The sequence below is a fragment of the Amblyomma maculatum genome, chromosome 1 (assembly GCF_055883805.1).
Source record: "Amblyomma maculatum isolate TAMU_Amacu chromosome 1, ASM5588380v1, whole genome shotgun sequence".
Taxonomy (NCBI): domain Eukaryota; kingdom Metazoa; phylum Arthropoda; class Arachnida; order Ixodida; family Ixodidae; genus Amblyomma; species Amblyomma maculatum.
Window position 1 is genome coordinate 152,537,353 of NC_139344.1, and position 17,040 is coordinate 152,554,392.

Consider the following 17,040-nt stretch of genomic DNA (forward strand, 5'->3'; position numbering starts at 1 on the left):
TACCGTCCCAAAGCGACTCAGGCTATGAGAGACGCCGTAGTGGAGGACTCCGGAAATTTCGACCACCTGGGGTTCTTTAACGTGCACTGACATCGCACAGCACACGGACGCCACTCGGTTTCGCCTCCAACGAAATCCTAGTCAACTTGCTCCTTCGCAGATTCGTAGAGTGCTCTTACGGGCCTTAGAATTTGTCGTTATACCATTCATGGCTTGCGACAAAAGGAAGCCATTCAAATCACTTTTGCCTATTTATTTTTTCTTGAGAACAAGGGAAAAACCTCCAAGACGCTTGAGCGCAACCCGAGGCACATAGCTCTGTTATGGCGCAGGTGGCTTCAGACCACACTTGATGAGAAGTGGAAGTGAAACTACGGCGCTTCACTCCTCGGTATAGTGAAATGAAACGACTGTTGGCAGACGTGGTATTTTTACGCATGGGACGCATTTCGTGTGCCATGCAGACTTTTGCTCTCTACAGTACACACGGCATCCCCAGAGCAACTATTTCGAGAGAACACATGTCTGGCAATTGCGAGAGGATTTTTCATTCTTCCAGATGAGAAAAATTGTCTCACGTCTGCGTACAAACTGATACTGCATTTTGCTACCGAAGCATGTTTTACTCATTTAAGACCATTGTAAAGGTCAAATGCTCACTGATTTATCGCGTGGAGCGGTTTCACGGCGTTACACTTGAATACACTGCTTGGGGAGAGTACATAGTGTCACTGCTCACGGACGAGGCGCATACACTTGGGATGAGGTGCACGCAAGTGAAATTCAAGCTATTTATCAAGGACTTTTCTTCTCCGACGCTAATTGCGACAGCGCATCGATATATAGAGAAATCCAAAAGCACGAACCGATGCGATACATCTACATTAGCGACGTTTGTAAGTATATGCTCCTTGGCGCCTGCTCCATGCACGCTGAAGACGCTGGCCGATGCGCTGAGAACGGAACCACCTGTTCACCCGACGCCGAAGTTTCTCTGCAAATGATTCGCCGATTGCAATCGCCGGGGCAACAGAAGCAAAAGAAATGGAGCGGCCCGTGAACAACGATGCATTTTCCATAAACTGCGACGGTTTCATGGTGACCAAAGCTATAATCAGCACGATAATGTAGAATGCTTCGCCTTCGCTGTCACCTACCTTCACGCATTGCTTTGCATCTGCTTTCCCCGAAATGAGCTCACGTGCTCTGCTTGCGGGGCTGTATAGTGGGGAATAATTAGGTGCAATAAGAAACCACGCTGAGAGTGTGTACGGGGGGGAGAGGATGCGGAGGGGGCTAGTGGCGCAAGGAGGAGGACTGATCCTGATAGGTTAAAAGTTCTGAACGAGACTAGTATGTTACAACTGCTAAATATTTCTCTGACAAATCTTAGACAAAACGAGCAGCCCCAAAAAAGCAAATCGTCGCTATTATCGATATCTCTAAGTAAGCTCGTGTTGACAAGTAAGGAATTGGGGATAGCTTCACCACAGCCAAGCAATATGGGTCCAAGGTGATGTTGCAAAGCAGCAACTTCGCAGCGCACATGGAAACTCGAGCAGGACATCGTACAGCGAACGGGTTGCGTCGGCCGAGTGGTCCGTCTTGCTTCGGAAGCCGACACGTGCGTGCCTCGCCTAAAGCTCCCCCAGTAGCCGTGCGCACACCAGCGCACTAGAGCGCGCGCCGGCTGTGGTGCACCAGCTGAGCGCAGTGCGGCAAATTGATTCCGTCGCGCTCTGAATTCCAGCGCGGAGGCGGCTGCCTGGGGCTTTGACCCGATGCTCGCGCACACAACTGGGAATACGGCACACGCACGCACACAAGGGGTGGGGCACAACACGGTTCCGCGAGGAAGGGCGTTTTCCGATGCGCACGTCGGCACTAATGCGCCCGTGCGATGACGGCGCTTAATTTACCACCCTCGCGCGCGGCTGCTTGGCGACTCTTCCGCTGCCTCTGCCCGATTAATGGCGCGGGGCGTGCAGTGTACACACGCGCACCTCGGCGACGCAACACGAAGATAGCGCAAAATGTGGTGCTTTCCATTTCGTGCCACTGCTCCTTCGTTAAGGGACGACGGTAACTGCCCCGGAAGGAACACATAGATTCGACGGGGTGACACGGTCGATAGCACGCCGTACTTGTTGATTTTCCTGAGTGCTATTCACGCGTTATATCGGCAGCCGTCTACAAGTGCAAGTAAACGCAACGAGACCGGCGTCCCTTGTTAGCATAGCAACGATGTGGCCATATTAGCGGGGCGAACATTTTGCGCCTATATTCCTCATCCAAAGTCGCACGCTTAACATATCTAAGCAGTGCTATAATCCGTTTCATACATCAGATGCAACGCAGCGAAAGCTACGCAAGTATTCCGCAATAAAAAAAAAAAAAAAAAAAAAAGGAGCCGCATCACTACGCGCTCGTTTCGTGGCCGAGTGGTCTCCTCGGAAACGGGCTTTATTCCGAGCATACACGTTTGCAATAGCTTGGTTCGCGTGCCTGGACATCTTCGCCGTGCGAATCTTATGGAAAAATTCCGGTCCGAAGAGGCAGTTGAGGTCCCTGCGTTGCGCAGCGCGGAGGGCACCGCTGGCAGGGTTGCGGGGCAGCGAAAACGCAACACGAACGAAAACGACAAACAAAAACATACAAATTAACCCAATCCGATCTTTTCTCCCTAAAAAAGGTGCTTTTTGTGTAGTTGATGGCAAATGTAAGCTTGCAGACAAAACAACTGTTATTTCCTCTCGTCAAGAGCGGGCACTATTTTTCATCGCGGATGCGGGGAGCGCGAACAAAAGCTCCAACTTTGGCAGTGTTGCACTTGATGTATAAAACGAAGTATAGGAACGTTGATCAAAATTTAGGGGAAAACTGGGTAACAGTGAAGACACCTAGATGTGCTCAGGAATCGTGGTTGTCGTAACTTCCCTTAGTCTACGTCCGGACAGCTTTCACCCTCTAAACTAGCAAATAGTCACAAATTTCCTGTCATACGCTTTCGTATCATTGCGCTCGCATTCCGCTCAATTACATCAATGTATATAGTTGTTAACATCTTATTTCGCTAAACATCACCATTTTTACCTTTAATATATATGGGCCCTAAATAAAAGGTGGCAATAATGCATTTCTTGGTGCATGATTAACAGCGCTACCGGAAAGTGAGCAACTATACCGTTACCTAAAAGAAAACGATTATTTCGTAATATTTATTCAGTCTTGTCACGCGGCTGGAAATAAGTCGTGCATACAGGAGAGGAGGAAAGTGCAAAGCTGTTGGAAGGGTGCAGTTTGTAAGCGGGAGAAAACGCGCTACTACAGGGTATTCCAATAAGAGGCATCGCCACACAATCAATCAATGCAAAGTCTGGCACATGACGGGCGCTCAGCGATTATTATGACGAAGCTCTAGAGTGAAAGCCATATGCGGTGCAGGCACAACACGAATTATTTCACTCTATTTTTTTTTTTCGCGGGGTAGTTCCGTGTAATCTTTGTCGGAATTGCGGCAGAATGAACGAGAATGGGCACAAGTGTCTGGCAAGGAAACGTAAACTAAAAGAGAGAGAGAGAGAGAGAGAAAGGTAGAGAAAAGGAACACGGGCCAAACTTGTACTTCATTTGTACCGCAAGTTTTAAGCTGTCCAAGTAATCGATATCATGCGCAATTCCTGTAAGCAGAATGCCTTAAAGAAACCGGCAGGTTGCAGAAGCAGCTTGTCAGAGCGGGAACACACTGCTTTAACGTGCGAGCTATGAGGCATATCCTATATCTTATGGCGGCGCTATATCCTTCCACTCAGCTCCGTTGTGCTATACCTGAGGTCTACATTATTAAAAGAAAATAGTATATAATTAAAGAGCTGGGTCAGTGCTAGAACACCGCATACCAGAGCAGAAAATGCACAGCAGAAAATACACAGTACAACACTTTAAAGTAACTCTCGTACCACTACCAACAACCATTAAACTTCTTCACGTCTCCCCAGCATCGATAAATTCCCCCCCCCCCCCCCCCCCTTCCTTTCTGTCCTGTGACAGGAGCCGCAGCTGAAGTGTACAAGGAATTTATCCCTGGGCAAACTGTTTCACGCATGTCCATTACGTGCAAAGCTTGCTCCTCCTCCAAGTAAACTTGACGTGCATTAAGTAAACGCGCCTAAACGCCGCGGAGGCAGCTTAGCTATCTCGCCTTAGCGAGCTTTAAACCGCAAAAAAGGCGTCGTGTCAGACGTGGCAAGTTTTGATGGCAAACGATGTAGGTAGGACGAAGGAGAAAGCAGCGCGAGAGCCACAGGCGAGACCCGTTGGTGGATCGTTGCCGGATAACCACTCGGCCCGTTATCCTTAATGAAGCCGACATTAATTTAATGGCACCTCCGTTGCGCAAGGGCCCCGCTCCGAACCACGCAAAGTGGGAGCCGCTGATTCGCGTTCCTCCCCTGCCGGGCGAGCGCCAGATCGAGTGATCAGAGCGCGTTAAACTCCCATTTTTGTTTCACACGCAACCGTGGCCTTGGGGTTTACCCGAAGAAAAAGAAAGCGGGCACGAATGGACGGCTCCTTCAAACACGGCCGCGCTCTATATAGACGGAGAAGAAAACGGGGCGCCAGCAGTTAAACAGTGGAACACAAACGAGAGACCTTGGTTCGATCAGAGACGGAACACTAACAGAGAGGGAAAGGCCTGGCAACCATCAGCGTCGCCCGGCAGCGCGGGCCGCAATCGACAGGCCCTGCCCGGTCCCATATCACGGTGTGCGCCGCGCGGTTTGCTTTGCAATAACAGTCTATATATAACGTCACAAAAATCGACGCGAGCGGTGCGGAAAACGGCCCCATAAACGAGGTGGACCGGCCCACGACCACACGTTCGGCTTATCGCCGAACGAACCTAACCCGACCGTTTCGACAGGCGCTACAGTGGGCACAAAGGACACGTCACCTGCCGACTCTCCATCTCCTCGGTCGGAGTTGGAGATAAAAAGTTTGACGCGAATACAATGGCGCTTTGCGAATCGGATGCAGGAGGAGCATCCCCGCGCACTCAATGCACCGGGACGGAGGCCATATGAAAAAACACGGGCGCTGCCATACGAACCTCACTCACGTCCGTGCGCTCAGAGATATAAAATAAGAAAAGGTTAGGAGTACAACAATCATTATTACTACATCCCAGCAGCCAGTAGCAACAACTCAATGCAACTAATAAATATTTCTCCCTACAAAAATTGATTCAGTGTGTCTTATTTGCGGCGGTAACTGTATTACATCGTTGCCGGCAGTATAGTGCAACTTCGTTACGCCAGCGGAAGCTCGTCTGGCTACTAATAGAGTTGGCGGTGTCGGCACAAGACTATTACGACGGTATCTCGACAATGACCTAACAGTAATCAACACGAGAAGTTTGAGCGCTGAAGGACAGCACAACGAGGAACGAAGTTGATAGGACAGAGCGCTCTGTCCTCTCAACTTCTTTACTTCCTGTGCTTTCTTTCTGCGCTAAAAACCAAGTCCAGTGATACACAACTCTACCGCAAATACGTCTTTGCAAGTAGTGGAAGCCTCTGTTAAATACAACCATCTCGGGTTAACGTGCCCTGACATCGCGAAATCCGCGGGCGTCTTACGTTTCGCCTCGATCGAAACGCGGCCGCCATGGCCCGGATCGAGCCCACATCCTTGGAATCAACAGTCCAGCGCCGTGACCACTGATCCTCCGCTACTTTGTCTGAGTGTTTCCCGTAATGAAAATACTGTGTACGCGGCATCAAGTATGTTCTGGGAGACAAGGTGCGGAGTCACCATACAGGGCGGGGGTTCCCTACAGCGCAGACGTGGAATAATTCTTCGGATAGCAACTGCAGTAGGAGACGGTGGTGAACCGGTTGTAGCCCAAACACGACGGCGCGATCTGCGCAGCCAGTCCGCTGTTGCTCCGTGAGTGCGGAAAACTTCATAGAAGCCCATTGTCCCCCATTTAAGACGCTATAACGCCCATTTATTTAATAGCGGCCGGAGAAGAGCCTCTTGAAGCGTTGTAAAAAAAAAAAAAGAAACATCGTCTTCGAGTGTCATTCGAAACACCACCGGCGAAAAAGGAGCACTTCCCAATGACAGCGATTCAGACAACTCGACCACCAGCTACTTTTATCGCGCCGCATCCCTGAACAGTGAGTCATATTCTTGACAAAAATCAATTTCTTTCAGTCTCCAGGTGCGCTGAAGTAGTTCAAACCGAAACTAGCCGGAGTTTTATACACCTGGCTCCGTTCTGAAGAAGAAATCTGCGCTAGCACCAATTCTTGGGGTTCTGAATGCTATACTATTGGCTACAACATGTTATTCAAAAGAAAAAGAACAGTAATCGATCACAGGAAAAAGTAACTAATTACCCGCGAGGCTGCCGTTTCAAATAAGTAATAGTCTGCGTTGGTTTGCGTGACGCTTGAAGTTTATATCGGCATGCAATAAGGAATAGGCAGAATGCGTGCATGTTGAATCTAAACTTACTCTTCACGACACGTTGTATATATTTTCGTGCCAGATTACGCCAACTCCGAGCTCACAAGAATGAACCGATTTACTGATGCGCTAGTTTTTGTAGTATATTTAATGCGAAATAGAGCGAAAAGTCTCAGAGACACAGATGAGAGCGAAACATGAACCCGATGATGCATGCCCTGCTTATTCTGTCATACACAGCAGGACTCCTTTTGTGTCATTTTGCATCTCTGGCGCGTTGTGCACCAATAGCTCAATTTTGCGTCCTGAGCAGCTGTGAAGTCTATCGCGGATCAAAGCAGCGTAGAATATAAACGAAAACGCAAGAGAAGGTCAGCAAGGGTACCCGAGCGGGGAGGTCGATAAGTGCTGTTTATGTTCCAGACTTGAAGCAAATAGGCCAAGCGCTTGCCTTGCTTACGTCAATCGAATTTGTTTGCCGCGCTTCCTACACACAGAACAAAAAAAAAAAAAAAAAAAAGAACATAGACAAGTGCATCGGCTTCGGTGGCTTTCCGAAGCGGCTCTCGAGGCGCCAATCCGGCTTTCTCCGGGATGAAAATGGCTCCTGACAGTGCTGTTCTGCGCAGGCTGCTTTTGTTGCATGGGTTCTTGTACGGTAGGTGCACAAAGGTAGAACAAAATACTCGTGTTCTTACTTAAACGCATTTCTCGCGCCATCTAACCTATGCAAAATAATAAAACGGAGCAGTTAAAAAAAAAAAAAAAGCTCTCGTTCTGCTGGTATCCCTATGTCGCCACTTGGATTCGAACCCAGGACCTCAGCATGACATGCGGGCAAGCAACACATAGTAAAATAAAGGTTCTCGGTGCCAAGTGTGTTAGACGGGTACCTAGCGAACGCGTTGTGGTGCGCATGACTTATTAACGTGAGTTAGGAATGTGTACTGGTGTTTAATTAAAAGAATCGCACAATTTAAACAAGTTTTTTTTTTTCTTCCAGAAAACCGTAGAATGAAAAGGCGATGTAATAGCTGGGTTTCCCAGCGTTTTTCTGTTGGGTCTCTGGTGGTTATGGTGCCATGTGGCATCCCCACACCGTTAGTTGCAGTGTGTTTGACACGCTATCACATGTGCATTCATAATAATAAAAAAACAAAAATTGTTGCACGTTCGAGGCATCGCTTTAAGAGTGAACGCGAAACGCACCGCCTTTTCATAGCGAATATATATATATATATATATATATATATATATATATATATATATATATGTATGGCTTCCCTATCGCAAACTAGCCACCTACTTGGCCAATAGATGAATGATAAATGGGAAATGAAATGGCATGACACCACCCAAACGCGTCACACAGAACGGTTGCGTCACAATTTCGATACGAAATCGCGTGCGTGTTTTCTCCAACACCGTTTTTCTCAATTCTGGAGTACGGCGACGGTGATGGTTTTGCGGCCGAACGAGCTGCATCTCAGCTGTCTCAGCGCTGGCGCACTTGCTGCCGACGGTGGCATAATATCCTTTAGTTAGCAGCTTTCCGATGCTTTGACAGAAGGGCGGCCCAAATGATTACCTCGACTTTCTTGGAAAGCACGTGTCTTTCGTTGAGAAGCCGAGTCTCATCCAATTCGTACAACGTGTATCTTGCTATAGTTACTCATTACATCGAGCATTTGCCTGTTTGTGTATCTGAACTATCATCGAGAGTGAGGGACGGAAGAGAAAAGCAGAGATAGAGAAGGATTTAATAAGAAACGAGGAAGTTGCAGAAATGCGCTAGATCATGCGTACTTTGAGCTTTTACAATGACTTACTGTTTTCTTAAAATGAACAAGCTTTGCCGTCGTAGAGCGACATGAGTGTCGTAATACCATCACTACCTGCCCGCTACCAGCATTACCAAAGAATAAAAAGAGCAGCTAAAAGAATTCTACACGTTCATCCAAGCCAAACAACAGCTCTACAAGCATGAGTACGATCTCGGCACGTGTTGAAACAGCGGTGCCGCGGCCTTGGGGAACATCGAAAACAACCCCAATAACGGGATAAACATTCAGGGCTGCCAACAATAACTGAAGGAGAGCACGAGAGGAAACCACCAAAATAAATAATTATTGTAAAGCACGCGGCCTTTCTTGCTTCGCGGAAAGGAAGAAAGGACGAGCGAGAAAAAGAAAAATGAAGACATGCATAGTCTATAGAAAGACGAGAATATGCTGCTGCTCCACCCAGCGGAAATGCGTCCGCTGTTTAAGCAAACGCTTCGATTATTTTCCACAGTGGCGCCTTTTGTTCATGCGAGACGGTCCCCACTTGCAGGAGCCGATATGCTTATCGCTAGCCGGCTCGGGCAGGAAATCACGCTGCCCTTGCGTGTGTTTCTCAAAATGAACCCGCGCGGCTGCAGCCACTGCTTGCGTCAGGCGGCTGCTTTCGCTTGCCGCAAGAAAGGCTCCGTGCGCGCACAGCGAATATTATGCACCGCCCTCATCGTTGCTGTTTGTTTCTCTTATTTTCTCCCTTAATCTGCACTCGGAAATCCCGCCCCGAGTGTACCGCTCTTTTCTTGATGCGCTGGTTGCTGAACTTCCCTCGCGCGCCCGTGTCCGTCCTGCTGCGAAAAGGGGTCGCCTGGTACAGGTGCGCTGCGTCTCGCTCTCGTTATCCCGGTTGCTTTTATTGGAGTAAGGGGAGTCGGCGCTGCGCTTCTTTGTTTTCAGCCGCTATTTCCGCCGGCGTATGGAAGCACAGGTTCTAGCAGTGAGAGCGCGTAGTATCTGGGCGCACGCAGCGCGACTCTCTCGCATCCATAAAGTCATTAGCCGACAATAGCGAGGCTCACTGTTCCGCGCAAGTGCCGTTTGTTATGAGAAGCGACGAGTGGCGCCCCACGAAAACCTGGAGAGGCGGTGCACACCGGCCTACTCGATAGTATTGACCCGCGAGTGCAGCAGGCTCGGGTTTGCGCAGCCCTAATTAACGATCCATGCGTGCTGTGCCAAGCAAACAGATCGTGTCACGCAGAGGCCCGAGCGGCACCCTACCTGCGACACAGGCGGGGCACGAGGACTGAGTTCCCCATTCCTGTGCACGCCCCGCGCGCGTCGCAGTACAGCTGCCCAACTCCGCACCGGCGTGGACATGGCGCAAGTGTGCTCATATCGCTCGAGTGGCCGCCCACACCTGCCGTACCTCCATGCGCATACGCTGGCACCAGCGCGAGCGCCTGTTTGTGCGTGCTTTCTCTCATCTTCTCGTGCTCGAAACTTCGACCGCACAGTCCGTTAAGATTCACAAATCGTGGGCGTTGACGACTACGTACCAATAGCGAGTAGGTCTATAGCTCGTTACGGCGACCACGGGGTCGTTTTTTTTTTCTTCCTCTTTGTGGCTTATCGGATCCCGTTAGTAGAGCGAACACTCTGTAACACAATGCAAAGGTCGAGAGATGCCTGAGTGTTGTGAGTCGCAGCCGTCTATTAAGGAGCTGCGAGCGTAGACGTCCGCTCCGAATTGGCATCTGCAAACTGCGGCCTGAAGAACGGATGACGTAGTGTGATAGACAGGATTGCTTTTTTTATTCTGCTGGCAAAAACAAAGAACACCTGCGTCGTTGTCTGTTTTAAAGACGTGAAGCAAGGTTTGGACGCGGTAACATTGCCTGAATGCAGGCAATAGCCCGGCTCGTTGTCCCATTGCTGCAACGACACGGGCGCTGAAAATCAGGGATTCTGGGGAGAAGTGCTCGACGTTTCAATTCGAATATAGATTTTTAGCAAGGAAGTTTAATAAACTGATAGGAGTAGTCTAACCTTGCAACGCGCAGCAAAATATTGCTTTTAACATTTCTCCTGCGCTCGCACCGAGCGATTCAGACCGCTACAGAAAATCAATGGGGAGAGTTGTCAATATATAGCACTAAGCTATAAGAGTGCCGAGGGAGAATCTGTTATGATGAATCTGTTATGATGTAAAACTGCGTTCGTTAACAAATCCCCAATTAAAAAAAAAGTGCGATACATCAACATTTTCGGGCATGGCTTGAAGCGTGAAAATGAAGTACAGTATTCAGCGCACCTATCCACAGCGCTCCAACACCGCTCCGTCGCACAAAGAAGGTGAAACTTTCAAGCAGGTGCTCTGTTGTAGACACAATACTAGGGCCATACAAAATGAGCACAGGCACGCTATTTGCCCTGACAAGTGCATTATACCGATTACAGAGCATCTGGGCCGAGATTTCACTTTCTTTGTACCGCTGCAAACCATTACAGCGCTCTAGAAAAGCGCACTGACGACTGTACTTCACAGCTACGAAGAAGATGCAGCACTAGCAACACCAGCAACGAATTTATTCGCGCCGCCACTCTCATGCGTGTTGCCAATTGCTGCGAAGCAGCCGACCAGAGCGGACGGTATTCGCGCGCAAATTGCCGCGAGGAAGAACAGCTCTTCAACGCCTCGACGCGGAAGCGTACGTAAAACCCCTTTTCGCTCTGTTCCAAGGGCGTGCGAGCGCTAGTGCAATAAAAGCATAAAAGCGAAGTACGTAACACTTGCTCCCAGGACGCTATAGAGGCGCGCGTTATATGACGAGGAAACTAGTGTTATGAAAGGAGCAATGAAATAGCAATTACTATCCCCATCATTTCATCTCAGAGCCACCTTGCACAACACTGCACCCTTGTAAGTGCGGCTAAAGAATTAGCCCTTGTGGCAAAGCTTTTGCACTTTACCACCAATTTCTAACATTCTTGTAATGACTGCCTTGATGAACACTATCGCACCTATTTTAAGAGCTTTTTGGGATACTTAGAGGACCGGAGGAGTCTCGCTCACCGCCATGCGTACTACGGCCATGTATGAGCAGTTCGAATTGGGCTGTCTCGCGAGCGGTTTGAAATGCGAGGCGCTGCGCTGTGTTGGCTTGCAGACTACAGGCACGATGCTGGTTGGCGTAAAGCTTACCGCCCACACACGCTATATATATATATAAATATATATCAGCAGCAGCTATAGTTTAGATCAGCGTTTTGCCAACGCAACAAGGCCGAGACTCTTGGAAAACAAAATAAAACTGTCAAGTAGCCAGGTTTAGTGTTTCCCTAAGCTAAGAGTAAATGCGCCTGCAAATCTGAAAGAACAAAAAAAAAAAAAAAAAAAAAAAACCCGGTGCAAGGGTATGCGAAAAATGCTCTACAAGCAAGCATGCGCAAAAAGAAAAAAAAAATCTTCCTTGCGTTTCTTGCTCGGCGCCTAGATTTATAAGATGTTTGCGAAGAAGGAAAAATAAACAAAGGGTAAATAAAAAAATTCACAAAAATCAGAAAATAAAGGCTCCCTTCCTGTTAATCTGGCATAACCACGATTGCCGTCCGCAAAGAGCTGCAGCGCAACGTACACGTTGAGCACTTGGGCTGCAGAGGCGGAGAAGGTTCGCTTCGAGAATTTTGCTGCTTTTGCTGCAAGAGAAGGGACAATTTCGAGCCTAGCTGTTTACGCGGGCGCCGATGGAGAAAAGTATATTTCTTGAGTTCTAAAAGCCCTCGTTTCTGCGAGTTTGCTCAAGTAAATGAAGGAGGCTCGCAAAGAGAAAACCGTCGTTGCTGAGGCGATGTGGTATATAGGTTCTGAGGAGATGATTTTTGCATTATCGTTTTGCGCTTATATTTTTGAACGCAGCATGCGCTCGCGCTGCGGAGACTTTTCGGTGCAAGGGGTGGCAGCCATTAAGCGTCCCGTCATTATTGCTTTGTCGCAGTAAATTTTTCGAAGCACTGACACAAACTTCTCACGCAGACTATGCGAGAAGCTTTAAAGTCTGAGCGGAAATATAAACAGCCCTCAGAAACAAACTTTCTTTTGGACGCTTGGCGAAAAAAAGGATATGCTCCTCGAAAGCTCTGGGCTCGTGCAAAGTTTAAGCGCGCAGAAAACGAATGGGCAAACAGGCCCTTCACGCGAAGAATGCACATTTTGTTACAAAAAGAGCAAGTATTTTCCGCCACTTGTTTTCGCGTTGAGTGCAAAGGCAGAAAACTTGTAGGTACGATGAAGAAAAAAGCTCGCGACAGTTGGATCCACTCAAATGAAGGTGAGTAAAATACGAGAGCCAATTAATTCGAACGATGCGGCAGAGCCACTCATAATGTATAAACTAAACAAGATGCGACAACAGTTAGAAAACGAAAGTGTGTTAGTGCCCCATACGCAGTTGCTTGCCTGGTACCGTGTGGTACGTGACGCGAGCAGGAAACATCGCGCTGGATTTGAATGGAAGGAAGTAGAATTTAGCGAACGGATGACAAAGGCCACAACACCATTCGGCAAGCAGTAAAACACTGAGAGTTTTGACGAGTATTCATTATGAATATACAGAGCTAAAGACTAGGACAAAGAGCAAGAAGCAAACAGGACGGGCGCCCGTCCTATTTGCTTCTTGCTCTTCGTCCTAGTCTTTAGCGCTGGATATTCATCATGTCATCGTACCAACTTGCACATATGTCTTTTCTATTAGACTATTCATTCCTTTGCGATTTGTGTGCGCACGGCGTGCTTGCAAACGTTAATTCTTTCTGCCCACTCGGCGGCATCGGGCGCGCTTATTAGCGAAGCTGAGCACACAAGCAGTCTCTCTCCGTGGCGTGCCTTTTGTAGTTTCTAGCTCGACTCACAGCCTTTTCGCGTGAGGCACAGGAGAAAGTTGCTCTGTACGCCTCACAAAGCCCAGACAATACCACCATACGGAAACGAAGAAATGTGCACGGAAGAATATCAAATGGCTTCCCATTGGACAATAAAATTGATGATATCTAAAGGAAAATGATCTCGCACGTAACAGTTTTAGCTGGGTGAAAAAGAACAAACGGGAAGCGGTCTTGATAGCAAGCGGCGGCCGCTGTGAAGTTCAGAAAGATCTTGTCCGCCTATATCTGGAAAGAGCGAAGTTGCAATCTCGAAGTAGTTTGAAGTGCCTCTGAGTTATCTCATCAATTGGAATGAGCGCAGCGTCATCGAAATCGCTTGCGTGGGTTCCTCCATCCTGGGCGACAAGTATTCGCGGATCGTAGTCCCGGCGAAGAGTGCACAAGAGAACGAGTTCGCATCAGGGAAGCAACCGTTCAGCGGGGGTGATGAGAACTCGCTGAAGCAGGCCTGACACGTCAGCGGAAAATGGCGCAGGTTTCTCACCTTTGTCATTTCGCCGTTCATTCCTTGCTGCCGTCGGCACTGCGTCGTACGTGATCTGCTTAATGCGCGGCGCACCTAGGCCTCGTGCACGGCGCCGCAGCAAGCTTCGGCCAGCTCGCTCTAGCGCGGCGCTAAAATAACCGCGCGGAAACATGCTTGGATCATTACGAGTTGGCCATCGAACGGCGAGCCCCGCGTCTGTGGCGACCGTGCCGGTGAAACCATGAATCAATTGTTGTGCCGGACAAGGACAGACGAAAAACGTATCACGCGCCGTCCATCCCCCGCCGCAAGATGTTCGCCGCGGAATAATCGTATCGACTGACCTTGTGCCGAGTGTACGCCTCCAACGGTGGCATTTAAGGGCGCCTGACGAGCTCCAAAATTATTCCTCGCCATTTATTTGCTAGGCGAGAGTCGTCGGTCTGCTCTACGGAAGCGCAGAGAACAGAAGACCTCATGTGAGTCTGGTGGCGACGAAGAACAGGGACTGGGTGCGAACACAGCCGTGGAATAGAAGGAGTACTGAGTAAGGTTTTCTGTCAGCCTTTATTCTTCGGCAAGTATGCTGAGCGCCATGAACGTCAGAATCGGTCAATGCAATTGCGGCGTAAAGTTAGCGAAACGCACTGCGCAAATTCATGAAATTGTCCCCATTTCTTTTTTTTTTCGAAAACGTGCAGAAAGTGCGATCAAATCAGCGTTCACCAAGTGCGCGGAGATTCACAAACAGTCCGGCCGTCATTAGCCTACGACCTTATAAGCGGGGACTCGCAATAAATAGCTGCACTTTCGGGTGACGCTCAGGCGGAGCCGCACATCGTTTCGAATTCGCCTCTACATGCTGCCAATTTAGGTCGGCTCGAGCATTCGTACGCGCTAAGCCTACCCTTTAGCACCGTTGCAAGCTGGAAAACGGTGAGCAATGGAAAACACGCACTAACACACGCGAGGGGGCGGGCTTTTCCAGAAAAGAAAGAGACGCTCTCTGGGGGAGCGCACCCAGGAAATGCTCGGTGCTCAGGCGGCGGAACGTTTCGGGCCGAATCAGTTAATAAAGACAAAAGCGCAAGCGCGTATATATAGGCAAGCGCAAACGCGGCCGATGACGGCGGTATAACGCCGCTACGGGAGTCATTTGTTTATTCCCGCATTTCCATCCCGTCGCACACCTTCGCCCAGCGGCTGAGAGGTGTTGGCGCCGTGCCAGCACATCGCGGCTTCGGTGCCACGCGAATGAAGAGGCGACCGGGGATGCGTGTAGAGCAGAAAACGGCAAGGGAGGGGGGCACTGGGACAAAAGCGCGCGCGCACCAAGGGCGGCGGAAAACGAGCGCTCAAAAATACAGGCTGGGAACCCGGGCGGCGGGGAAGCTCAAATCCGCTTTCACAGCGAGGTTCATCATGCACCTTCGACCCGAGGTGCATGCGTCGCAGCCGCGCCAGATAAGCGGCCCCCGGAGCGTGTTTGGGTACAGGGCCGGCCTATAAGCGGCCCCGAAAACAAGTAGAGCGCATTATACATACAGTCTTTCTTGCCGAATAATACCGCAAGGTGAGGGAGGGAGAGGTGGAGAATCGGAAGCAGATACGGCGTCGTACGAAAAGCGTTTACCCGCAGAGCCGCTGAATTAAACATCGATTTACAAGAAAGCCGCATCCGAGTGTCCCAAGCAAGTGGACGGCTACTCGATAAACTTCTGACAGACAATGCTGCCGGTATTCATTAGGCCGATCGAATAGCCTGAATTTTTCAGAGAGGCGGCTCCTCGCAAGCAGGGCATTGTTTCAAAAGCATCGCGGTTCTCAGCGTTATTTATTGTGGCTAGAGCTCGTTCGTCGCCGAATGCCCCCATTCGAGTCGCATTATGAAGACTGTTATGAAAGCACCTCGATTGCAATACTTAGCTCCAGATCTTCGTATGGTCGGAGAGATAAAACCCGCGTCCGCCTTTTGCCGTAATGCAATGGTGGGGGGTTAAGATAGACCGATGGCGTTAGTCGCAAAGCGCGCAAATCGGAGCACCACAGACTGACAGCCTTATTTCAGCAGGACCTGAAAGAAGCTTGTTGTTCTGCGGCACTTTCCTCTTTGCTTCGGCAAAACAATGCAGCGAACTCCGACTAATTAGTATTCAGAAACGAAACCGCTATGAACCTCGAACCCGCTACAGCGCCCTGACGCTAAACTTGGCCGATAAGGTTGCTCAAATCGTTTCTAGCTAGACATGTGGTTTATAGACAGCCGCGTATACACGCACACCCAGGCGGTCGAAATTTCGGCAGTCCTCCACTACAGCACCTCTCATAGCCTGAGTCGCTTTGGGATGTTCAACCCTAGAAATAAAAAAAAAAGAAAATAGTAATAATAATAGTCCCCTACGTACAAAACTTATGCTCGTTTGTAACATGCACAGAATAGCAGAATGCAAAAGTGATCAAATGATGTTAAACAAAATACAATTTCTCTTTTTTTTTCTCATGCCGGCTACATGATTTACTCTGACGCATTGGATTAATGCACTTATTATTAATGAAAAACGCATTAACTAGCTTACCGAGCCACCAACCATGCCAGCATATAGGACCACAGCGACAGTTTTGATGCGGACAATTTGCAAGCGACCCTGCTTAGGTATTCAGTTCTATAAAAGAAAGCAAGCCGGCGAAGGGCGATGAAGCCCTACCCCTCATCCCACCAGGTGCGCGCAGTTTTTGTCAAACTCTGCATGCTCGGCGAGGGTAGGCAGAGCCTACTTTGTGGCTGGCCTCATATTCCCAATGCTCATACGAGTCAGGTGATGTCGCCGCCAAATGCCGATAGCGAAAAAGAGAGCATCAAACTCGCAAGTGCCTCTCATGTACTACACTTGAAACCTCTAGCAGCAGCCCCTTCTTTTGGCAGGGCTTAGCACGGGGCGGCGGAGAGTTGGACATGAGAGCTTCGTTCTCGCCTATTAAAAATGCTCGTTGCCGCAAAACATGGCGTGGTACTGCAAAAATTAGAAGGCTCTGCACCGAAAAATATGTCGCGCTTTCAAAAACAGTCAGCACATGGATATAATGCAGCTTCGTTGATGAAAGGCGAAAAACTATCCTCTCCGTGTCGTTTTCTTCTGTTCGTGAAATCAGGCTTTCCAGTTAGACAGTTTAGTATAGCGGAGAAGCCTGCCTGGCTACCACTGTGAAACAGCGCCATTGGTCGCAGTGCAACTGAACAATCACCACGCCTCCTTCCTTTTCTGTGCTGTTACATAAGCGAAGCGACAAAAAAATGTTTGCCTACCAGCACTCACATTGATTGCGCAGCGGTTCCCTCCCTGCCCCCCAGGTGGTTGCAACTGGTGCGCCGCGTAAAGA

General features: G+C 49.2%; 1 protein-coding gene across 14 annotated transcripts in view; it reads right to left on the reverse strand.

Annotated features, from left to right (window-relative positions):
• The window catches only part of LOC146204634 (inactive dipeptidyl peptidase 10-like), a 272,165-nt gene that overhangs the window by 74,750 nt on the left and 180,375 nt on the right, over positions 1 to 17,040 (reverse strand). The window lies entirely within an intron of this gene.